The sequence below is a fragment of the Pongo pygmaeus genome, chromosome 15, assembly GCF_028885625.2.
Source record: "Pongo pygmaeus isolate AG05252 chromosome 15, NHGRI_mPonPyg2-v2.0_pri, whole genome shotgun sequence".
In the NCBI taxonomy this organism is placed as follows: Eukaryota; Metazoa; Chordata; class Mammalia; order Primates; family Hominidae; genus Pongo; species Pongo pygmaeus.
In genome coordinates, this window is record NC_072388.2 from 72,740,325 (window position 1) to 72,765,429 (window position 25,105).

General features: G+C 44.8%; 1 long non-coding RNA gene across 1 annotated transcript; it reads right to left on the reverse strand.

The window, feature by feature from the left end:
• Window positions 1–7,603: 7,603 nt before the first annotated feature.
• LOC129012273 (uncharacterized) lies at window positions 7,604–15,100 on the reverse strand. The gene is made up of 2 exons (XR_008493592.1): window positions 14,861–15,100; window positions 7,604–8,541 (listed from the first exon to the last, which is right to left on the reverse strand). It is a non-coding gene; the product is annotated as an uncharacterized LOC129012273 (long non-coding RNA).
• Window positions 15,101–25,105: the final 10,005 nt, after the last annotated feature.

Sequence of the window (25,105 nt, forward strand, 5' to 3'; positions counted from 1 at the left end):
AGTCTGGCTTCTGAGAATCCCTCTTCCTCTGACTCCAGGCTTCCCCTGGGCTTTCACATCATAGTGCAGCAACACCAAACCACTTTAAATTGAGGCCCCTTAGAGGCAATCTTGAGAGATGCTTGGGGCCAAGTCTTGTTTCACTAAACCAGATTACAAGTGGAGGGGTGATGTAAGGAGGGGAGAAAAAGCTAAGATCCTAGTTTTTGGGGTAGGATGAGATGAGAGCTGAGGTGCAGCAACTGCAATGCAAGAGGGCACTTTGGGGAAGGAGCAGAGATGTTTTTAAAAGGCGGTGATTGGGAAGTTTTGTTGGTGATGTGTGATGTCTGCCCCTCCTTTTCCTGCTCATGCCTTTGGAGCAGGTAATTTGGATGCTGGGCTGGATCTACAGGGCTCAGAAGTGTGGTTGAAGGCCGAGTGTGGTGGCTCACGCCTGTAATTCTAGTGCTTTGGGAGGCCAAGGTAGGTGGCTCACTTGAGGTCAAGAATTTGAGACTAGCCTAGCTAACATGGTGAAACCCCGTCTCTACTAAAAATACAAAAATTAGCTGAGCATGGTGGCGGGCGCCTGTAATCCCAGCTACTTGGGAGGCTGAGGCAGGAGAATTGCTTGAACCCAGGAGGCAGAGTTTGCAGTGGGCCGAGATCGTGCCATTACACTCCAGCCTGGGCAACAGAGCGAGACTCCGACTCAATCAAAAAAAAAAAAAACAATAAGAAGGGTGGACGAAGAAGTCATGGCTACCTTCAGGCCATATCACGCCGGATTCTATTTAGATCTGTCTCCCTGTCATGAACCCCTCAAGGGCACAGACTGTGTTTCCAGCTTTAGATTTCCTACTGCCTATTAAAGTGTCTGTCACTTCATACATATCTGGTGAATAAATGAATGAATGAATGAGTGAATGAAGCCTCCTCATTTGCAGAGATGGTGGTCTTCTGATATAACAAATTGTGGTCATCAGATATACAATTGACTTATGGAACACTGAATTTAACCTTTGCTATGTCCACACACCAGGAAGGAATATTCTAGACTTAGCAACTAGGCTCGGGCTGGGCATGGTGGCTCACACTTGTAATCCCAGCACTCGCAGAAGCTGGGATGGGAGAATCACTTGAGCCCAGGAGTTTGAGACCAGCGTGGGCCACATGGCAAGACCCTGTCTCTACAAAAAATAAAAAATTAACCGGGTGTGGTGTCATGTGCCTGTAGTCCCAGAAACTTGGGAGGCTGAGGTGGGAGGATGGCTTGAGTCTGGGAGGTTGAAGCTGCAGTGAGTCGTGGTTGTGCCACTGCACTCCTGCCTGGGCAATAGGGCAAGACCCTGTCTCAAAAAAAAAAAAAAAGAAGAAGAAAGAAAGGAAAGGAAGGAAGGAAGGGGAAGGAAGAAGAAGGAAAGAGAAGGAAAGGAAAAGAAAGAAAGAGAAAGAAAAGAAAGAAAAGAAAAGAAAAAATGCATAGAACATATTTGGACAATTTAACAAATACTTACAAAGCAGCTCTCTGTGTAACAACACTTGAGTGAAGAAACAGTAATGACCGGGTGTGGCAGTTCCCGCCTGTTATCCCAACACTTGGGGAGGCTGAAGTGGGAGGATTGCTTGAGCCCAGGAGTTAAAGACTGCAGTGAGTTATGATTGCACCACTGCACTCCAGCCTGGGTGGCAGAGTGAGACCCTGTCTCAAGAAAAGAAAGAGAAAGAAAAGAAAAGAGAAGAGAAGAAAAAGAAAAGAAAAGAAGGTTCAGTTCACTGGGTCAGAAGCCCTGGAGTCACTTTCCCAGGCATCTTGAGACGCTTTCCTCTGTGAATGGAAAGCCCAGCCTGCGTCCTGTTTTCTCTTGCAGTTCAGCTTTGTGAGTGTCTGCAGTGTACGTGTCTTGTGATGTGTTGTGGGAGCTGTGATGACGCTCACATCACAACCAGAAGATGACCTTGGAAGGAGAACCCTGGACAAGGCAGGAAAAATAATGAGGGCAATCAAGAGTCTGGAAAGCCCTGGCAGCTATGAAAGGTTTGAGCCATGCACCAGTCACCATCTATGTACTCAAGAGAAAGAAAGAAGAGATGAAAGATACCGCTCCCTTCACTCCACACCTCTATCTGGAGGAAAGAATAACACAAAGAAAAAAAAACATGAGAGAAAGGCTGCCTTGTGAGAACTCTGGGCTTGACTTAAAAGGTTCTCGTTCTATGACCATGATGTAATAAGTCATTTTTTATATCTGAATGACATTGTTCTTCTACAGCATCATCTTATGATCTATAAATGTATCCCATTGATACTGCCATTAAAATATTTTGGGTTTTTTTTTCCTGAGGTTTTTAGAGGAAAAATCAAGACTTAATCTTTTTTTTTCCTGCTTAATCATACATTTTATTCCCCAGACATGGTTCTGAAGGACTCTGGATGGTCCAAAAACTCATATTCGCCTGCAAAGGTGGAGGTTGTAACCACCGGGGACATGCTATGAGTTAGGCAGGCATTATTCAGTGAGGAGGCCTAGAAAGGCATAGAGGCAGCAGCAGCACAGGTGCAGGAGTGAGAAGGCGCCCCAGGCTGCAGACTCCGTGAGGGCAGAGACCATCCACCTTGACACACAGTAGGTGTGCTGTAAAGTTTGTTGAATGAATAAATGAAAGAAAGAGAAAGACCATCACATATATGGAAGTGTAAGTTCTTCAGTGTCTTTTAAAAACTAGAAAAAAGGGCTGGGTGCAGTGGCTTACGCCTATAATCTCCTTTAACAGGAGGATTGCTTGAGGCCAGGAGCTCAAGACCAGCATGGGCAAAAAATTGAGACCCATCTCTATAAAAAAAATAAAAAATTAGCTGGGTGTGGTGGTGCACATTTGTAGTCCCAGCCAGCTACTCGAGAGGCTGAGGTGGGAGGATCACTCGAGCCCACAAGTTTGACACTGCAATGAGCTGTAATCACCTCACTATACCCAAGCCTGGGTGGACAGACTGAAACCTTATCTCCAAAATATATATATGTGTATATATATATATGTATATGTGTGTATATGTGTGTGTATGTGTGTGTGTATATATATACTGGCTGCAGTGGTTCACGCCTGTAATCCCAACACTTTGGGAGGCTTTGGGAGGCTGAGACAGAAGGATTGCTTGAGCCCAAGAGTTCAAAACCAGCCTGGGCAACATATTGAGACCCTGTCTCTATTTCTATTTAAAAAAAATAAAATTCTTTCTTTCTTTTTTTTTTTTTTCTGAGACTGAGTCTCCCTCTGTCACCCAGGCTGGAGTGCAGTGGCGTGATCTCAGCTCACCGCAACCTCCGTCTCCCAGGTTCAAGTGATTCTCCTGCCTCAGCCTCCAGAGTAGCTGGGATTACAGGCACCCGCCGCCATGCCTGGCTAATTTTTATGTTTTTAGTAGAGACGGGGTTTCACCACGTTGGCCAGGATGGTCTCGAACTCTTGACCTCAAGTGATCCGCCGGCCTTGGCCTCTCACAGTGCTGGGATTACAGGCATGAGCCATGGCGCCCAGGCACCACCCCCCCCCCAAAAAAATAATAATAATTTATTTCTTAACAAAGTAAAAAAAACAGGCCAGGCATGGTGGCTCACGCCTGTAATTCCAGCACTTTGGGAGGCCGAGGCAGGCAGATTAACTAAGCTCAGGAGTTTGAGACCAGCCTGAGCAACACAGTGAAACCCCGTCTCTACTAAAATACAAAAAACTAGCCAAGCGTGGCAGCGTGCGCCTGTAATCCCAGCTACTCAGGAGGCTGAAGCAGGAGAATTGCTTGAACCCAGCAGACAGAGGTTGCAGTGAGCCGAGATTGTGCCACTGCACTCCTGCCTGGGAGACAGAGCGAGACTCCGTCTCTAAAAAAAAAGTAAAAAAAAACAAAACCCTAGAAAAAGGAAGCCCAATTCATCCATTATTTCAGTCTCACATAGGACCTGAAAATGACATTTCCAGGTGCTTCTCAAGGAAGCTGAGTCCATTTCACCAGAGTAAGAGGTACTAGAGCCAGCACCAGACTCCATCAGGAAACCAGCACTCTCGGGAACAGCATTGGAATCCCAGGGGATTTGAAGGTATTATTATTATTATTATTATTATTATTATTATTATTATTGTTGTTGTTGTTGTTGTTGTTGTTCTTAATGGAAACAACCCTTCAAGTAAAGACTACAAACTTTTTTTGTGTGCAAGCTGATAGAGCCTCAGCTTTGGGAGGCTGTGTTAGTTTTCCTGGGCTGCCATAACAAAATACAACAAACTGGGTGGCGTAAAACAACAGAAATTCATTGTCTTGCAGTTCTAGAGGCTACAGGTCCAAAATCAGGGTGTTGGCAAGGTTGTGTTTCCTCTGATAGAGGTCACGGAACCCTCCCTTGCCTCTTCCTAGCTGCTGGTAGTTTGCCTTGGCTTGCTGCAGAAGCAGTCCAGGCTCCCCGCGTCCCGTTCTCCCTGTGGGTCTCTGTCTTCACATGGCCATCGTCTTATGACACCAGTCACATTGGATTAGGGGTCCATCCTACTCCAGTGTGACCTAACCTTACCTCATTACATCTGCAGTGACCTATTTCCAAATACGGTCAGACTCTGAGGTACTGGGTCAAGGAGTTAAAACTTCAATATATCTTTTTTTTTTTTTTTTGAGACAGAGTCTTGCTCTGTTGCCCAGGCTAGGGTGCAGTGGTGCAATCTCCCCGGCTCACTGCAACGTCCATCTCCCAGGTTCAAGCGATTCTCCTGCTTCAGCCTCCCAAGTAGCTGGGATTACAGGCTTGCACCACCACGCTCAACTAATTTTTGTATTTTTAAGTAGAGACAGGTTGGGCGTGGTGACTCACGCCTGTAATCCCAGCACTTTAGGAGGCCGAGACGGGCAGATCACAAGGTCAGGAGTTCAAGACCAGCCTGGCCAACAGAGTGAAACCCCGTCTCTACTAAAAATACAAAAAATTAGCTGGGCGTGGTGGTGGGCACCTGTAATTCCAGCTACTCGGGAGGCTGAGGCAGAAGAATCACTTGAACCCGGGAGGCAGAGGTTGCAGTGAGCCGAGATAACGCCATTGCACTCCAGCCTGGGTGACAGAGCAAGACTTTGTCTCAAAAAAAAAAAAAAAAAAAAGTAGAGATGGCTTTTTGCCACGTTGGTCAGTCTGGTCTCAAACTCCTAACTTCAGGTTATCTGCCAGCCTTGCCTGCAGTGGCGTGAGCCACCGCGCCTGGTCTAACATATCTTTTTGAGGGGATCATAACTTAATTCATAACAAGAGACATTTGGAGGAACATGCTCCATTTAAAACTGAGTTGAATTCAGTGTCTCAATTGACAAAGAGAATCAAATTGTTACCTGCTTGGTCACTGTGTTCCACCTGAATCTGATGACCCTTTTCTGTACTCTGGTACCTACTTTCATCATAGCACCTGTCATACTATAGAGTAACTTACCATCTGTCATTTTTATCAGGCTGCGAGTCTTGGCTCTTACTTTACTTTTTTTTTTTTTTTTTTTTTTTTTTTGAGATGGAGTCTTGTTCTGTCATCCAGGCTGGAATGTGATGGCAGGTTCTCGGCTCACTGCAACCTCCGTCTGCTGGGTTCAAGCGATTCTCCTGCCTCAACCTCTGGAGTAGCTGGGACCACAGGCACATGCTACCACGCCCGGCTAATTTTTCTATTTTTAGTAGAGATGGGGTTTCACCATGTTGGCCAGGCTAGTCTTGAACTCTTGACCTCAAGTGATCCGCCCTCGTTGGCCTTCCACATTGCTGGGATTACAGGCGTGAGCCACCACTCCTGGCCTTACTTTCCTTTTTATTGCCTCAGTCTAGCACCACAGTAGGCACGCAAGCTTACTGAATAAAATGAATGTCATATCATGAATCACTTTGGAGATAGTCGATGACTACTTACACAAGTCAGTCTCCTTAAAAGCTACACAATTTCTGCTTTAGTGCCCTTAATAGCTCCTGTCTGCTCACACCTTGTTCCAGGCAACCTATAGAATTGGCTGTGCTCTTTAATTCGGGAAATACCTTGGCTCCCACCTTCCTGCCCATCCTTCTTGCTCAATTCCAGTTGCCTCAGTTTCCCTGGGTTGCCACCTACCGGGAGTTTTCCCAGTGAACAGTGACAATGGGTGTTGGTTCCATTTCTGCCCGTGGGTGCCTCCTCCTGACTGTCCTCACTCCTACCTTGGCAGCTGGTGCATGAGCCAGGCCTGGTCACCCCACCCAACTCACTACTCAGCACTCCGGGCTCCTGCTCAGCTGAGAGATGGGATCAGACAGTCTGTGACCTCCCTTTATTTTTTTATTTATTGAAGTCCTCCTAATTTATGTATTTATTTTGATGGCTTTATTGAGATATGGTTCAAATATCCATAAAATCTCCCTTTTTAAAGTGTGCAATATAGTAGCTTTAGTGTATGCACAGAGCTGTGCAACCATCAGCATTTCCTAACTCCAGAGCATTTTCATCACCCCCTAGGAGAAACCCCATATCCATTAGCAGTCACTCTCCATTCCCACTTCCCCTTAGGCCTTGGCTACCACTAATCTACTTTCCGTCTTTGTGGATTTGCCTATTCTAGATATTTTATATGAATGGAATAATACAATATGTGGCCTTTTATGTATGGTTTCTTTCTTTCTTTTTGAGACGGGGTCTCTCGCTCTGTCGCCTAGCCTGCCTAGGCTGGAGTAGAGTGGTACAAACACAACTCACTGCAGCCTCAACCTCCCAGGCTCAAGCGATCCTCCCACCTCAGCCTCCTGAGTAGTTGGCACTACAGGCACACATCACCATGCTCACCCAGATTTTAAATTTTTAATAGAGATGGGGTCTCACCATGTTGTCCAGGCTGGTCTTGAACTCCGGGGCTTAAACGGTCCACCCACCTCAGCTTCCCAAAGTGCTAGGATTACAGGCATGAGCCACCACATCCAGCCTGGGTTCTTTCACTTAGCCACTTAGCATAAAGTTTTCTTTCTTTTCCTTTGTTTGTTTCTTTCTTTCTTTCTTTCTTTCCTTCTTTCTTTCTTTCTGTCTCTCTCTCTCTCTCTTTCTTTCTTTCTTTCTGTCTCTCTCTCTCTCTCTCTCTTCTTTCTTTCTTTTTTCTTTTCTTTTTTTTTTGAGACAGAGTCTCTGTCATCCAGGCTGGAGTGCAGTGGAGTGATCACAGCTCACTGAAGCTTCAAACTCCTGTGCTTAACTGATTCTCCCATCTGGGATTCCAGAGCTCTGGGATTGCAGGGATGAGCCACTGCACCCAGCTAGCATACTGTTTTCTCTCTCTCTCTTTTTTTTTTTTCTTTTTATTTTTGAGACAGAGTCTCACTCTGTCGCCCAGGCTGGAGTGCAGTGGTGTGATCTCGGCTCACTGTAACCTCTGCCTTCCAGGCTCAAGCGATCCTCCCACCTCAGCCTCCTGAGTAACTGGGACTACAGGCACACACCACCACACCCAGCTAACTTTTGTATTTTTTTGACAGAGACGGGGTTTCACCATGTTGCCCAGGCTGGCATAATGTTTTCAAGGTTCATCTGTGTTGTAGCCTGTATCAATACTTCATTGCTTTTTATGATTTAATGAATAAATAAAACATAAGTTCATACCATGTTTATTTACCCACTCATCAGCTGAGGAACATTTATTTGGGTTGTTTCCACTTTTTGGCCATAATGAATAATGTTGCTATAAACATTCATGTACAAGCTTTTGTTGGAATGTATGTTTTTAACTCTCTTCAAATGGGATTGCTAGGTCACAAGGTAACTTTTTGTTTTAACTCTGAAGAACTGCCAGATTGTTTTCCAAAAATTCTGTACCATTTTACATTCTCATCAACAATGTGTAAGGGTTTGATTTCTCCAAATCTTTGACAAAATTTAGTATTATCTATCTTTCTTATTATAGCCATTCTAGTGGGCATAAAGTGGTATCTATTGTGGTTTTGATTGGCATTTCCCTGATGGCTAATGATACTGAGTATCTTTTCATGTGTTTATTGAGCATTTGTAGGTCTATCCCTTTGTCCACTTTCAAAATTGAGTTATTTGTTTTTTTATTGTTGAGTTGTGAGAGTTTTTATATTCTGGCTACAATTCTCTTAAGATATATGATTTGCAAATATTTTCTTCTATTCTGTGGGTTGTCTTTTTACTTTCTTGATGGTATTCTTTGGAATGCAAAAGTTTTACTTTGATGAAGTCCAATTTATCTATTTTTTTTATTTTGTCACTTGTGTTTTGATGAGATATCTGAGAAACTGTTGCATAATCCAAGGTTTTGTTGATTTACTGCTATATTTTCTTCTAAGAATTTTATAGTTTTTAGCTCTTAACATTCATTCATTATCCCTTCCGTTCATTTTTAGTTTATCATCTCCTAAGGGTAAATGCAGTTTGCAGCAGGTTTGTTTGGTGTAATCTCTATATCATCTGTTGCCATCTTTACCCTGGGATGAGCCATGTCCTTAATAAAGCTGTTCATATTTAGTTCTGTGAAACAGACATTCATAACTTCAACAACCTTTTCCTTCCGTCCTGTCAAAAAACAAACACATATGTAATAAAATATGCTTTCCAACTTCCAGTCAGCTTTGTCTGCCCTACCACAGACAAAGACTGGAGTTCCTCCAGGCATTGACAACTTTGGAGGTGGTTTGAAGGTTGGTGGTTTAAAGCAGGACAATCTCCTGTGACCTAAATCCTGAGGAAGAAGGAATACAACTGCAGAACTCTTCAGAGGGGCCCTTGCTGCTTGGCAAGCTGTCACCCCACCACAAGCCTGACCACCCAGGGCCCTTTCTGCATCTGTGGCCCATTGTTCCTGGGGTTTTGATTATTCAGTTCAGCCATTGTTTGCCAAGATGTTTGGGTTTGGAAATTTTTCATTATGCCTTTGAGAAAATAATATCACACTTTCTCGCTGAATTCTGTATTCATTGATCTTTGTAAGTTGGTGGCAAAATTAGTTTTTGTTTCCTTGGGCATTGGATATGTATGGTAGTTGATCCCCTCCAAATGGTGTATTTGTTCTCATATTTGTTGGCAAATCTTTTAACTTTTTATTTCTCTGAACCCCTTCCAAAACAAGAAACAATTCACTTTAAAAAAAAAAAAAAATCAGACTTCTTTTTTTTTTTGAGACAGTGTCTCACTCTGTCGCCCAAACTGAAAAGCAGTGGCATGATCACAGCTCAGTGCAGCCTTGACCTCAGCCTCCTGAGTAGCTGGGACTACAGGTGCATGCCACCATGCCTGGCTAATTTTTTTGTATTTTGTATTTGTTTTTAGAGACAGGGTTTTGCCATGTTGCTCGAACTCCTGGGCTCAAGGATATGCCCGCCTTGGCCTCCCAAAATGCTGGGATTACACGTGTGAGTCACTGTGCCCAGCCCGAACTATTTTTTATCTGGTTAAGTTTTCTAGGCACTCCTGGAAGAACAGGGCCAGAAAGAAAGACAGTTTAAATCTGACATGTCTTTGCATATGAAGCCATTGCTTTATTCTTTTTTGAATCAAACCTCCCCAAACAATGTAGTTAGCAAGAGCTACATTTATACATTTCTATAATGAGATAATCACTTCCCCTAAGGGAGAAGCAGTTAAAATCTGGCAATCCAAAGACTTAATTTTCTAGTAAATCTCTCCACACAATACATAGACAGCTTGATCACTTTTTCAAGGGAGATTTTTGAAGCTGATGTGCATCTATTTTCTGTTATCTAATAAATTGAAATAACATTCATTATTCAAAAAGTCGTGACTGTGTGGTCGGGCGCGGTGGCTCATGTCTGCAGTCACAGCACTTTGGGAGGCCAAGGCAGGCAGACCACTTGAGGTCAGGAGTTTGAGACCAGCCTGGCCAACGTGGTGAAACCTCATCTCTACTAAAAATACAAAAATTATCTAGGTGTGGTGGCTGGCGCCTGTAGTCCCAGGTACTAGGGAGGCTGAAGCATGAGACTTGCTTGAACCCGGGGGCAGATGTTGCAGTGAGCCGAGATCGCGCCACTGCACTCCAGCCTGGGCAACAGAGAGTGAGACTGTCTCAAAAAAAAAAAAAAAAAAAAAGAAAGTCACTGTGTGAGGGAACCTACAAAAGACCACAAAGCACTTGGCTGTCAAAACTCCACAGCCATTCAGAAGTGTGGATCCAGGGAAGCACTTGGTCCCTTCACTGTTGATTTGTTCACAGAAATGCCAGGCCCTCTGGTCAGAATAGCATTACCAGATCTAAAGCCCAAACAGTGGCATGGGTCTTGGCCTTGGCCCATCTCAGTGAGTATTAGGATGCTTTAATGGAAATAACTAGGTTAATAACATGTATGTAAATTTTATTTACCATTGAGCCCTTAAAAGATACCCATGAGATCTTATTGATCCAGTTGAAATGAAGCAGCTATAAAATGATATGTGTAGTATGAATAAATCTTTTAGTAAAGTGTTTGTATACAAAAAGAAATACATTAAAATGTTTTATCCAGGTAATAAAAATGTGTTTTTCTCATTTTATACTTTTCCAAAAAAGTTTTTATAGTAAGTATATTTTTACTTTTATAATCATAAAGAAAGAAAGTAGGGTAATTCTATTTTGAAAAAAAAAAATTAGGTCGTTACTTTTAACTCAAATGCATGTTCAGAATTTTGAAAACATGCAGCCAAGAGCACATATTTGAATCTGCTGCTCTGCAGAAAAACTTAATAATCAGCCTTAATGGCCATGAAGCAGGCGGGGCCCAGCCCTAAATTCCAGGTCACAGGGTAGTTTGCCAGGGCAGCCGGCTCATAGGTGCTTCTGCCCCCCAATGGGCAGCTCTGGAAAGTGCAGGCTCTGGCCTGAGCGTTTCTCCAGGGATGGGACCCTGGAGAGATGAGTATTTCAGAACCCAGAGACATTTGGAAAAACTGGCCTCACTGCTCAAAACTGTTCTGGAAGATCTTAAAATGGAGCAACTAATCATGCAGCAATCCTTTCATACTCCCTACACTCGTTTTCAACACATATATTTATTTATTTTAATTTGCACACTTCGTTCTAGACACTGATGTATGTGTAGAATGTACAGATCAAATTATAAATTTCTTTTTGTGTCTCCCTGCCATTAAAAAAAAAAAAAAACTGTGGATACATAGTAGGTATATCCCTGCCATTTTTATAGTACAAATTATATTGTATTGTACTAATTATATTGTATTGTACTAATTGTACTTTTATTTTTTTTAATTTTATTTTATTTGAGAGAGAGTTTCACTTTGTCACCCAGGCTGGAGCGCAGTGGCACGATGACAGCTTACTGCAGCTTCCACCTCCTGGGCTCAAGTGATTCTCCTGCCTATGCCTCCCGAGTAGCTGGGACCATAGGCATGTGCCACCATGCCCAGCTAATTTTTGTATTTTTAAAATCTCCCTATGTTGCCCAGACTTTTGTTATTCTTTTATTTTTATTTTATTTTAGATGGAATCTTGCTCTGTCACCTAGGCTGGAATGCAGTAGCGTGATCTCAGCTCACTGCAACCTCTGGCCTCCCCACCCCGGGTTCGAGCAATTGTCCTGTCTCAGCCTCCCGGGTAGCTGGGATTACAGGCGTGCACACCATGCTCAGCTAATTTTCGTATTTTTAGTAGAGATGGGGTTTTGCCATGTTGGTCAGGCTGGTCTTGAACTCCTGACCTCAGGTGATCTACCTGTCTTGGGCTCCCAAAGTGCTGGGATTATAGGCGTGAGCCACTGCGCCTGGTCACTTTTTTTATTCTTTGACTTGCTTCTTCCTCTATAGATATACCCTGGCAGGGTCAGGACCAGGATGAGGCAAGCAGAACCCTCTGTGACCCTGAGAATGGCCTCCTAGCACTCTGTACCCTTTCTCGGTACATGCAGGTCCACCTCATTCTTGTTACTCCTGCATAGTATTTTATGGTAGAAATGGAACACTGCTAACCATTTCGTTTTCAATTTCTAGCTGTTACTAAAATGCTGTGTTGATACCCTAATAGATGTCTTTTTGGTTTTTTTTTTGAGACGGAGTCTCACTCTATCGCCCAGGCTGGAGTGTAGTGGCATAATCTCAGCTCACTGCAACCTCCACCCCCCGGGTTCAAGCAATTCTCCTGCCCCAGCCTCCTGAGTAGCTGGGATTACAGGTGCACGCCACCACACCTGGCTAATTTTTTATATTTTTGGTAGAGAGAGGGTTTCACCATGTTGGCCAGGCTGATCTCAAATTCCTGACCTCAAGTGATCCTCCCGCCTTGGCCTCCTAAAGTGCTGGGATTACAGGCGTGAGCCACTGCACCCAGCCAGATGTCTTTTTATGCATGTAGTAGTTATAATTTTTACTTTAGCATGTATACATTTTATTTTACTTTTTTAAAATGGAGAGTGGGTCTTGCTCCCTCACCAGGCTGGAGTGCAGTGATGCAGTCATGGCTCACTGCAGCCTTGACTTCCCCAGCTCAAGCAATCCTCCCACCTCAGCCTCCGAATAGCTGGGACTACAGGTTTACACCACGACACCTGGCTAATTTTTTTTATTTTTTTTACTAAAGATTAGGTCTCAATAAATCGCCCAGGCTGGTCTTGAACTCCTGAGCTCAAGCGATCCTCTCGCCTCAGCCTCCCAAAGTGCTGGGATTACCGGCATGAGTAGCTGCGCCCAGCTGTATTTAGCATTTTATACCTGGTTTGAGGCCTTCCATACTTTAAGGTTATAATACTATCTCCCTGTATTTTTTTTTTCTTTCATTTTGGACCTCAGTCGAGTTCATCTGCTCCTCAGCTCCTCAGCTCACATTCCTCATGGTCAGCATTGGTCCGTGTGAGACATATCTTTGTCTGTTTATTCCCTTTTATCCCATTTCCCATTCCCATCCCCCCAATACACCATACACAACACAGTAATGCATTTGATAGGTTTTATAGCATTTGCATGTTTCCTTATAAAATATGTGGCTGGGCACGGTGGCTCTCGGGCCGGGCACGGTGGCTCATGCTTGTAATCCCAGCACTTTGGGAGGCCAAGGAGGCCAGATCATGAGGTTAAGAGATCGATACGATCCTGGCCAACAGGGTGAAACCCCATCTCTACTAAAAATACAAAACTTAGCTGAGTGTGGTGGCACGTGCCTGTAGTCCCAGCTCCTCAGGAGGCTGAGGCAGGAGAATCACTTGTACCCAGGAGGTGAAGGTTGCAGTGAGCTGAGATCATGCCACTGCACTCCAGCCTCAGCGAGAGAGCGAGACTCCATCTCAAAAATATATACATATACATATACATATATATGCATATAAATAAATAAATAAAATATTTTTTATATATATGTATTTAGGTAAATGATATTGTGCCACAGGCCTTATTCTGTCTTCTCTCAACACTGTTTTACAGCCCTTCCCCATAGCCATAGTACCCTCAGTTTCTTGATTCTAACTGCTACCCTCATCCCTTCCCCCAGCATTGAGCCCCTGGAGCTTTCAACTCCCCTTACCACAAACAGCCCTGTAATGAACAACCTCACGTATGGTCCTTTGTGAGAATTTCTGAGGACTATTTTCCCAGGATTGCTTACATTTTCTTCTAATACTCCTGCAGTTTGTTTTTTCTATTCATATGCCTGCCCACATTTGGTTTATCTGAGCACATCTAGCTTATGCAATGATTTTTACTCTATTCTTTTTTTTCCCCTCTTTCTCTGGTTACACCTGCTGGAACAGGATCTATTAGTTCTTGAAATTTTCCATTGGCAAAAACACTCCTAATTTCCATTTAGACCATGTTTCTTCAACATTCTATTATATTTATTTTTAGTTTATTATTAATTATTTTTTTGAGACAGTGTCTTGCTCTGTCTTCCAGGCTGGAGTGCAGAGGCAAGATGGCGGCTCACTGCAGTCTCACCCTCCTAGGCTCAAGCAATCCTCCCACCTCAGCCTCCCAAGTAGCTGGGACTACAAGCCTGCACCACCACACCTGGCTAATTTTTCTATTTTTTTATAGAGATGAGGTTTCGCCATGTTGCCCAGGCTGGTCTTGAACTCTTGGACTCAAGTGATCCATCCGCCTTGGCCTCACAAAGTGCTGGGATTACAGGTGTGAGCCTCCACATCAAGACTACATTCTATTTAAGTTAGTTTTTGCTTCAGTTTTTGGAATCTCAGCTTCAGATTTGTGTTAGTAATAAAACAACTTAGGTTTGATGCCTCCTAAAGCAGACCCTGAGACAAGAACTTGGGTGACAATAGTTTACTTGGGAAGATATCCAAGGAAGACAGGGAGGGAGAGAGTGATACAGGAAGGACAGAAAGCCAATGAAAGGTACGTTACTGAGCTGGGTTGTCACTGTGGACAATTGGCTCAATCTCCCTGCACACCTTTGAAGAACCATATAGAAACCACCCAAAATTGTCCTGCTGAAGTGTGAGAGGTTGGGACATTTATCCAGCAACCTTCATCTTCCATTGCCAATCTCCCGCTCCCTACCACCCAGCTCCTGCCCCTTTCTTCTGTGGCTGTACCTGCAAGTAGGACTGAGCAAGCTTCCAAGCTGAGGAGAAAATTCTGAGGCAGAAAAGCTGAGAGACTCCACTGGTGCTTGAGACGTGAAGCCATCAGCATGCATAGGAGCTGTTAGCCACAGCTGCATCACAAGCCACAGGCCTCAGTTCCAGTTGATCGACAGCAATCCTGTGGGGATGCACACCTTTGCTGTTGTCTACCTACTTCTTGCCCTGCACCTTCCTATTCATCTATTGGCTACACCTGACCTCTCTATCCTGACGCAGTGAGACCCACTCAAACCGCTTCTTGGGCCCGATCTAGGTGAGCAGCCCCTCTGCCTCTCTGGCCCAGCCTCTCCACTTACCCGCTCTGGCAGGCCTTCAGCAGCCTGCCCCTGGAAATTTTGCACTTTTCCTCTTGCCCAGCAGATATGTGGCTCCATTTCTTTCCTTCTTTTCCTCTTCTCTCCCATTTACGCTTTGATCTTGTCAGACTCTCCAATGGCATCATCAAGCCCTACTGAGATCATTGGCTTACCCTGACACACAGAAAGTGCCTGCACTCAGCATCAAATAATACAAATAAGAAGGATGCCCAATACTATTTGAGCACTTACTAAACAGAAAGCGCTGTGTGAAATGTGATTCAGTCATTATTTTATTTTCACAACAGCCTGATGAGGTCAGTACTCTCATTATGTCGATTTCTCAGAAGAGGAACTGCGGCTGGGAGAACGTGACTCATCTAGCTGATGGAGCTGAGGTTCAAGTGCAGGTATCTGGCCTTGAGGACTTACTTTTGACCACTCTATCACCAGTTAGCTTAGCCATTAACTACCAACTGATCCTCGGAGACAGGACCTCATTTCTTCTTCTTTTTTTTTGAGACGAAGTTTAGCTCTTGTTGCCCGGGCTGGAGTGCAATGGTGTGATCTTCGCTCACTGTAACCTCTGCCTCCCAGGTTCAAGCGATTCTCCTGCCTCAGCCTCTCAAGTAGCTGGGATTACAGGCACGCACCACCCGCCCAGCTAATTTTGTATATTTAGTAGAGATGGGGTATCACCATGTTGGTCAGGCTGGTCTCGAACCCCTGACCTCAGGTGATACACCCACCTCAGCCTCCCAAAGTGCTGGGATTACAGGCATGAGCCACCGTGCCCAGCAGGACTTCGTTTCTTGTATGTGGGTTTTGGCCTTTCAAGTAGAGTATAACACCTTGGCTGGTTTGCTGTTGTTGTCTATGTGGATTTTCTCTTTTTCATTTTCTTGGTTCGTGGTATTACAACCATGTGATGCTTTTTTTAGGGCTAACTGTAATGGATTTCTCTCCACCAATCTCTTGATACTAAAATTCTTTTTTTTTTTTTTTTGAGACGGAATCTTGCTCTGTCGCCCAGGCTGGAGTGCAGTGGCCAATCTTGGCTCACCGCAAGCTCCGCCTCCTGGGATCACTCCATTCTCCTGCCTCAGCCTCCCAAGTAGCTGGGACTACAGGCACGTGCCACCACACTCAGCTAATTTTTTTGTATTTTTAGTAGAGACGGAGTTTCACTGTGTTAGCCAGGATGGTCTCAATCTCCTGACCTTGTGATCCGCCCGCTTCGGCCTCCCAAAGTGCCAAGATTACAGGCATGAGCTACCGTGCCCGGCTTGATACTAAAATTCCACAACTAGAAATTAATTCCTTTGTCCCCACCTCACAGTTATATGGGAGAGACTACATATTAATCCTTCTCAGCCATTTATACCTTAACATGAGTGAATTTCTAATCCTTTCCTGAGAGGTGGTTTTGGAAGAGGAGACAGGGGAAAAGCGTGAATGCACTAAGCCCTGATTAAAGGGAAGCCCCCAATGCCATCACCTTACAAAAGCTCTTGCACAAGGGTATCAGGATTTAGGTGCAAGAATGTTCTTGGCAGCATTGTTCATAATAGACTCAAAACAGAAACAATCCTATCTATCTTTTTTTTTTTTTTTTTTTTGAGACGGAGTCTCGCTCTGTCACCAGGCTGGAGTGCAGTGGCGCAATCTCAGCTCACTGCAACCTCCGCCTCCCAGGTTCAAGTGATTCTGCTGCCTCAGCCCCTGCAGTAGCTGGGACTACAGGCGCCTGCCACCAATCCCAGCACTTTGGGAGGCTGAGGCGGGTGGACCACGAGGTCAAGAGTTCAAGACTAGCCTGGCCAAGATGGTGAAACCCTGTCTCTACTAAAAATACAAAAAAAAAAATGAGCTGGGCATGGTGGCGGGTGCCTGTAATCCCAGCTACTTGGGAGGCTGAGGCAGAGAATTGCTTGAACTCGGGAGGCGGAGGTTGCAGTGAGCCGAGATCGAGCCACTGCACTCCAGCCTGGGTGACAGAGAGAGACTACGTCCCAAAAAAAGTAGAAAAAGAATGAAAGAGATGCATCGTAGTGGATTCATACAATACAGCAATGAAAATGAGTGAGCTACGGTGACAACCAGTGAGTTAGTTGTTTGAATCCCACAAACATAACATTGAGGGAAAGAAGCATGATACAGAAGAATGTACACAATGGGAATCCACACATATAAAATTCAAATACAGGTGGTAGATTATAAAGAACGAGAAGGGATTAACATCATGAAAGTTAGGATAATAGTAATTCTGATAGGAGGGAGATGGTTGTGATCACTCAGGGGATGCACAGGGAAATTCTTGGGTGCTGATTATTACTATTTCTTTTATTTTCTTTTATTTTTTTTTCTTTTTGAGACAGGGTCTTGCTCTGTTACCCAGGCTTGTGTGCAATGGCACAATCACAAGTCATTGTAGCCTTGACCTTCCGGGCTCAAGTGATCCTCTCACCTTAGCCCCCCAAGTAGCTAGGACTATAGGCGTGTGCCACCATGCCCAGCTAATTTTAAAATTTTTCATAGAGATGGGACATCACTTTGTTGCCCAGTCTGGTCTTGAACTTCTGGGCTCAAGCAGTCCTCTGGCCTCGGCTTCCCATTGTGCTGGGATTACAGGTATAAGCCACCATGTTTGGCCATTATTATTTCTGGACTTGAGTGTTGGTTACACAGGGGACTGCTTTGTAATTATTTTTTAAACTGTCCAAATATATTCTATTCATTTTTCTTTTTTCTCTTTTTTTTTGAGACAGAGTCTCGCTCTGTCACCCAGGCTTGAGTGCAGTAGCTCCATCTCAGCTCACGCAACCTCTGCCTCCAGGGTTCAAGCAATTCTCCTGCCTCAGCCTCTCGAGCAGCTGGGACTACAGGTGTGCACCAACATGCCTGGCTAATTTTTTTGTATTTTTAGTAGAGACAGGGTTTCACCATGTTGGCCAGGCTGGTCTCAAACTCCTGACCTCAGGTGATCCACCCAGCTAGGCCTCCCAAAGTGCTCAAAGTTTTCTATGCATTTTTCTATATGTATTTTTCTATATGTATGTTGTATTTTACTATTTTGAAAAGCAAAAATAAAGGAAGAAAGAAAAGGAGGGAAGGCAAAAGGTAAAAAGAAAGAAAGGAAGGAAGAAAAGGGAGAAAGAAAGAGGGATTGACAAAAGGAAGGAAGGAAAGGAATGCCAGCTCCTCGATCCAGACCTCATTTGTTTGTATAGCTAATCCAGATAAGGTTCTGGGAGACCTGGAAGAGAAGTGGTCAGGTTTTTGGGACAAATGGCACATAGCATCTGTGAATAATCAACTTTGCTAGATACTGCCAAATAGTTTTCCAAGTGACTGAATCCAGTGTATTCCCTCCCCAACCATGTATGAGTTCCCATTGTTACACATCCTCTTTATCATTTGATATCATCAGGCGTAAAGACATCTTATTGTTTTAAGTTGCATTTTCCTGCTAATTAATGAAGTTGAGCGTCTTTTAAATATATTTTTCCTCTTTTGTGAAGTGTCTATTTTTTTCTAGTGGGTTGCTTTTTTTTTCCTATTGATTCATTGGAGTATGCATTTTGGATATTAGGGCTTTGCTGGTTGAAAATGTCTTTTTGATGGCTTGTTGCCTGTGTTTTTATAAGTGGGAGGGGTGGAGGCAGCAGGGGCCCACCACCTCCGACTTCCTTTGCCCACTGTTTGGGTGCCTCGGGGAATTTGCTCAGCCTTCATGGACAGCGGCTGCCCTTTCTGACGCAACTAGGAATTCCTGGCACCACGACCAGGGGCCCTGCTCTCCCCTCAAGAGGCAAGCTGCCCAGGAAGCCAGGGAGGCCCCTGTGAGAATGACAGTGTGTGTGCTGTGCACACAGGGCCTGTTTTGTGTTTTCTTCCCTTCTACTCTCTTCCATTAGCAGAGAAAATGGAGTTTGGGCGCTGTGTCAACCACGTAAACTTTTACTCATACATCAGTGCAGAAAAGAACAAAATAGGAAAGGACTGCGTGGTCGGCCAATTTCTGAAGCCCTTTTTACTAGCCTGGATTTTAAGTCTACAACACAATAGTAGAGGCTACCTAAGAACATTAATGCAGCTGTGCCAGGGCAGAGAGAGGAGTTCTCATCTTGCCAGGGGCAGTCACATCACCTGCATCAGCATGTGAAGCCAACATAAAGAATGTCACTAATGGGCTTGGAGGTCATTAGCAACCCTGCCTAAAATACCTATCTGAATAAGGGACTGGCTCCCAGCAGGAAGTGAGGGGTAACTGAGTTGTTTCTAATAGTCCATTCCTATTACCCTATGCTAATTCTCCCTGAGAGGAGGCTTAGCTGGTAAGGAGGGAGTGGTGGATCCTGAATTTATGATCATTTAAACTATTAATTTTTGCATATGACAGGGACAATAATTTTTGAGGTATAATTAGTCAGTTTCTCCCTGTCCCCTCCCAATCCCATTCTTTCCCCAACCCCAACCTCTTGAGGAAACTCTTGGTTTGTGAGTCATTGAGACTCCAACATTTGTGGACCAGTGCGGACTTGGGGTTGGGACTTGGGGGCATGCACCCACAGGGGCGCTGGAGCCTTTGGGGAACTGAAGAAAGATTTAAACAATTTCCTTAAGGGTGGAATTTTGAAGCTAGAGAACTTGCTGTTGGTTCAGTAAGGTAGCTCCTTTCTCAATTTCATCAATCAACCTTCTGAAAGAGATTTATTTTTATTTTATTTGAGACAGGGTCTCACTCTGTTACCCAGGCTGAAGTGCAGTGGTGCCATCAACGCTCACTGCAGCCTCAACCTCCTGGGCTCAAGTGATTCTTCCGCCTCCAAGTAGCTGAGACTACAGGCACATGCCATCACACCTGGCTAATTTTTATATATATATATAAATGGATGGTTATATATATATGGTTTTTTTTGCTTGTTTGTTTTTGGTAGAGAGAGGGTTTCGCCATGTTGCCCAGGCTGGTCTTGAACTCCTGGGCTCAACAGATCTGCCTGCCTCGGCCTCCCAAAGTGCTGGGATTACAGAGGGAGCCACCACGCCCAGCCTGAAAGAGATTTAGTACAGGCTTTGTTACTTTCAAAGTTGTTTGGCGTTTCTTTTGACCAAGATGCAGCACTGATGTAGGCTTTGGGAAGGAGATGGGGGCTCAGATGTATTAGGGTGACACTGGTGTGCGTCTCTTTATCTGCTCAGCATCATCTTAAACACAAACAACAATTATTCATCTGGTATAGCTGAACAGGATGTAAAGTTATTGAAAACCTGGGACCCTTGGGACCACCCCTGAGCTTCCCCACAGGCACAGCCAGAGGCCTGCTCCAACTCTAAGACCGGCAACTGCTCGGGTGTGAGTATCTCCTTGTTATACGTGAAGTTAGTTTTTGAATCTAAGGGTAGATCTTATTTTTTTTTTGAGACAGAGTCTCACTCTGTTGCCAGGCTGGAGTGCAGTGGCGCAATCTCGGCTCATTGCAACCTCTGCCTCCTGGGTTTAAGCAATTCTCCTGCCTCAGCCTCCTAAGTAGCTGGGACTACAGGCACGTGCCACCATGCCCAGCTAATTTTTGTATTTTTAGTAGAGACGGGGTTTCACCATGTTGGCCAAGATGATCTCAATCTCTTGACCTTGTGATCTGCCCACCTCGGCCTCCCAAAGTGCTAGGATTACAGGCGTGAGCCACCACACCCAGCTGGTCAGATCTTTAAATTTAACTTTATCCAGCCAGGTGCGGTGGCTCACACCTGTAATCCCAGCACTTTGGGAGGCCCAGGTGGGCGGATCAGTCACCTGAGGTCAGGGGTTTAAGACCAGCCTGGCCAACATGGCAAAAGCCCGTCTCCACTAAAAATACAAAAATTAGCTAGGCGTGGTGGTGGGCACCTGTAATCCCAGGAGGCGGAGGTTGCAGTGAGCCGAGATCACGCCACTGTACTCCAGCCTGGGTGACATCACTGACATTCCAGCCCCTGTCTCAAAAAATAAAATAAAATATAAATAAATAAATTTAACTTAATCAAGTTCAGTCCATTGTTCCATCTTATGAGGTCTGTTTTAGTTTGGGTTTTCTCAGAAGCCAGCCCTGAGATAAGGATTTGATCCCAGCACTTTGGGAGGCTGAGGCTGGAGGATTGATTGAACCCAGGAGTTTGAGACTCAGCCAGGGCAACATAGGGAGACCCTGTCTCTACAATTTTTTTTTTTTTAATCAGCCAGGTGTAGTGGCTCATGCCCATAGTCCGAGCTATTTGGGATGCGGAGGCAGGAGGATTGCTTGAGCCCGGGAGGTCGAGGCTGCAGTGAGCCATGATCCGGCCACTGCACTCCAGCCTGGGCGACAGAGAGAGACCCTGTCTCAAAAAAAAAAAGGAGCGGGGGGGATTTGAATGCAAGTAGTTTATTTGGGAAGCATCCCAGGAAGCATCCCTGAGATGGGAACTGGAGGAATGGTGGGCCAAGTTGCTGCCCCACACCAACAAGGGAAGTCAGCAGGGCAGTCACGATGTATGTGAGGCTTTCAGAGCATTATGGCCACTGCTTCACTTCTGCCGTCCAAATTGCATGGAATCTTTCACTTGTAGCCAAGCCTAACTCATACACTATGTGGGAGGGAATTCTGGGAAATGTAGTTCCAGTTGAGCTATATCTACATAACTTCACTGATGAATGCACAGAGAAAACCAGTCTCAGTACCCAGGGCCAGACCTGCAGAACAGGTATTTTGTTTTCCATATCAATTGAGTTTCTGCCTCTGTGCCCTAGTCGCACAGGCAGGCAAATATTTAACTTTGGTCATTCCTAATGTTTGGCACTTTGCAATCAGGTAAAGATTCCACAATCTTACCCAATTCCAAGTTGAATGTGGCCTTCTGACACTGAGTCCTGCCTGGCTGTTGAAGATCCCTGCGGAGACATTGTCCCTTTCCCAGTAGCCCCTTCAGATCTGCTGACACCTTCGTTTCTACGCCCACCTGGGACATGAGACTTGTTTGCAAGATTGAGGGCCCCAATTCCTTTCCTCTCTTTGGCTTTGCCACCTCCTTGGGGCCCTTTGGCTTTGCCACCTCCTTGGGGCCCTGCCAGGAAGCCAAGACTGAAGGAAATATGTTCCCTTCAACTTTCTTTTTTTTTTTTTGAGATGCAGTCTCACTCTGTTGCCCAGGCTGGAGTGCAGTGGCGCCATCTCGGCTCATTGCAACCTCCGCCTCCTGGGGTCAAGCAATTCTCCTGCCTCAGCCTCCTGAGTAGCTGGGATTACAGGTGCCCTAGCCTCAAGTGATCCATCCTCCTTGGCCTCCCAAATATTGGGACTATGGGCGTGAGCTACAGCACCTGGCCCCCTTCAATTTTCTTAAAGACACTTCCGTAAAACTCTTGAAACTTTTCCTTCTCTCCTCCTTGCATTTCTATCGCAAACCTCCTACATTCTCCTAAGGACCTGGTAAAATAGAACAGAAAAGATTATCTCCCTTTTCTTGTTAATCTATCTTTTGTTATAGGGGGGTCAGCCATGAACCTAGCAATGAGTGAGGAAAGATATTACTTTTCTCCCCTATAGAAGCATAAATGAAAAAGACAATTTTTTTTTTAAAGATAAGTTCAATCGATCTCACAAGCATGGCCACCTGTGTACCAGGCCCACACAGGCTGACCCCTGGGAAGCACCAAAGCAGCTGGATTTACGGAAAGTCTTGTCAGATCTCTGGGTCTAAACAAGCTGCAGAATTAAAGGTAGCCCAGGGAGGCTGACTTTAATAAAGTCAATCCAGGAAGAAGAAGCAGCAAGCTTTCAGGTGTTCCAATCATGCAACATGCCTTGAGCTGGATTTTGTGCTGTTCTTTACAGTAAGAGGTGAGGTACTGTGTGTACATATATGCTTGGTATGTGGGGACTGTGTGTGCCCCAGGCAAGTAAGACAAGGATTTCAGCAACTGTAGCAGCGCAGGCACCATAGAACATAGAGAGCCTTGGCCAGCCCCGGTGGCTCATGCCTGTAATCCTAGCACTATGGGAGGCCAAGGTGGGTGGATCATCTGAGGTCAGGAGTCCTAGACCAGCCTGGCCAACATGATGAAACCTTGTTTCTACTAAAAATACAAAAAATTAGCCAGGCATCGTGATGGGCGCCTGTAATCCCAGCTACTCGGGAGGCTGTGGAGAATCACTTGAACCCAGGTGGTGGAGGTTGCAGTGAGCTGAGATCGTGCCACTGCACTCTGGCCTGGGCAACAAGAGCAAAACTATGTCTCACACACACACACACACACACACAAATTAAAAAAAAAAAGAACATAGCCATGTTGATCGACTACATGATCAGTAGAAACCCACTGTCCCCTAAAGAGCTACTTAACAAGAGTTTCTTCTTGCTGAGCCTTAAAGTATAAAACTCTTTAATAATTTACTCACAGCAATATAACTTCAGACACACAAAACACTTACATCTTTATTCATGTGTTCATTACCCACTTTGGTGATGCACCTGTCATTTAGCTGTTTCTCAAGATGATGTTCAGCAGTTGGATGCTTATTAGTCCTTTTTCAACTAGTTCCTGAAAATAGTGGCTTAATTGAACGTTCTCCCTGTAAGTAATTTCCTACTATTGTCAAGGATTTGGTTGCGCGTTGTGTTTTAGACTAGTTGCACTTGACACCCCTTTCAGTTCATTTTCATTTCTGATTTTGTTATGCACAGCCCTCTCCTACCCCGACCAAGGTACATCTTCTGCCTCCCACACAACCCAACACATCTGCTCAGTGGCACTGTGCTATCTGTCAGAGGATATTATTGTAATACCAGCCTAATGGATTTTGTGTTCAGGTTGGTGAAATGATGAAATCAACTGAAAGAGGTATGTTCACAGCAATGTTTATTAAGGAGATCAGAAGAAATGGAGAATGGGCCAGGCACGGTGGCCCATGCCTGTAATTCTAGCGCTTTGGGAGGCTGAGGTGGGTGGATCACCTGAGGTCAGGAGTTCGAGACCAGCCTGGCCAATACGGTGAAACCCTGTCTCTACTAAAAATACAAATCTCTACATCTTTTGTAAAACTATTTTTGTCATGATAAACACTGAAGCAGGATGAGAAACAATTGCCCATACTGTAAAATAATTATTTGGAGAAAATTGGCCTTTTCCCAAACTGATGGTTGTTCTTTGAAATGTAAATTGCTAAATTTTATTTATTTATGTTTAAATTTTTATTTATTTATTCACTCATTTATTGAGATGGGGTCTTGCTCTGTTGCCCAGGCTGGAATGCAATGGCACGATCATAGCTCACTGCAACCTCCAACCCCTGGGCTCAAGGGATCCTCCCACCTCAGCCTCCTGAGTAGCTGAAACTACAGGCACATGTCACCAGCTAACCATTTCTTTTTTCCACAAAAACAAGCAGCCATTATTGCAGTATTACAAAACACTTTTCATTTTGGCAATATTTTACAACACATTTAGCTCTAAGGGTTGAGGAGGAGAAGGTTGGAAACTAAAAGGGGAAATCTCAATTAACATTTCTAAAAGAAAAATTGTCCCAGCCCTCCCACTCAAATAAAAATCCAAATGTCACGGCCGGGTGCGGTGGCTCATGCCTGTAATCTCAACACTTTGGGAGGCCGAGGCGGGTGGACCACCTGAGGTTGGGAGTTCAAGACCAGCCTGACCACCATGGAGAAACCCCGTCTCTACTAAAAATACAAAATTAGCCGGGGTGGTGGTGCATGCCTGTAATCCCAGCTACTTGGGAGGCTGAGGCAGGAGAATCGCTTGAACTTGGGAGACTGAGGTTGCGGTGAGCCGAGCTGGCGCCATTGCACTCCAGCCTGGGCAACAAGAGCAAAACTCCGTCTCAAAAAAAAAAATTCCAAATGTCACTTAATTTCACTACCCAAGAAGAGGCCACGAGGAAAGCAGCAGGCAAAACTCTGGCAATTTCACTATGGATCATGTCAGAGACAAACGAACATTCAAAACAGTCATCAGTATGGTCGATTGCACTGATCATTTCTGTAGTCATTTCTTCCTCCAATTTTGCTTCCATAGCCACCTCGGTCTCCTCCATAGGTGCCTGGCTAACCTTTTTAAAAAAATTTTTGTTGGCCGGGCATGGTGGCTCATGCCTGTAATCCCAGCACTCTGGGAGGATCACCTGAGGTCAGGAGTTCAAGATGAGCCTGGCCAACATGGCAAAACCCCATCTCTACTAAAAATATAAAAATTAGCTGGGCATGGTGGCG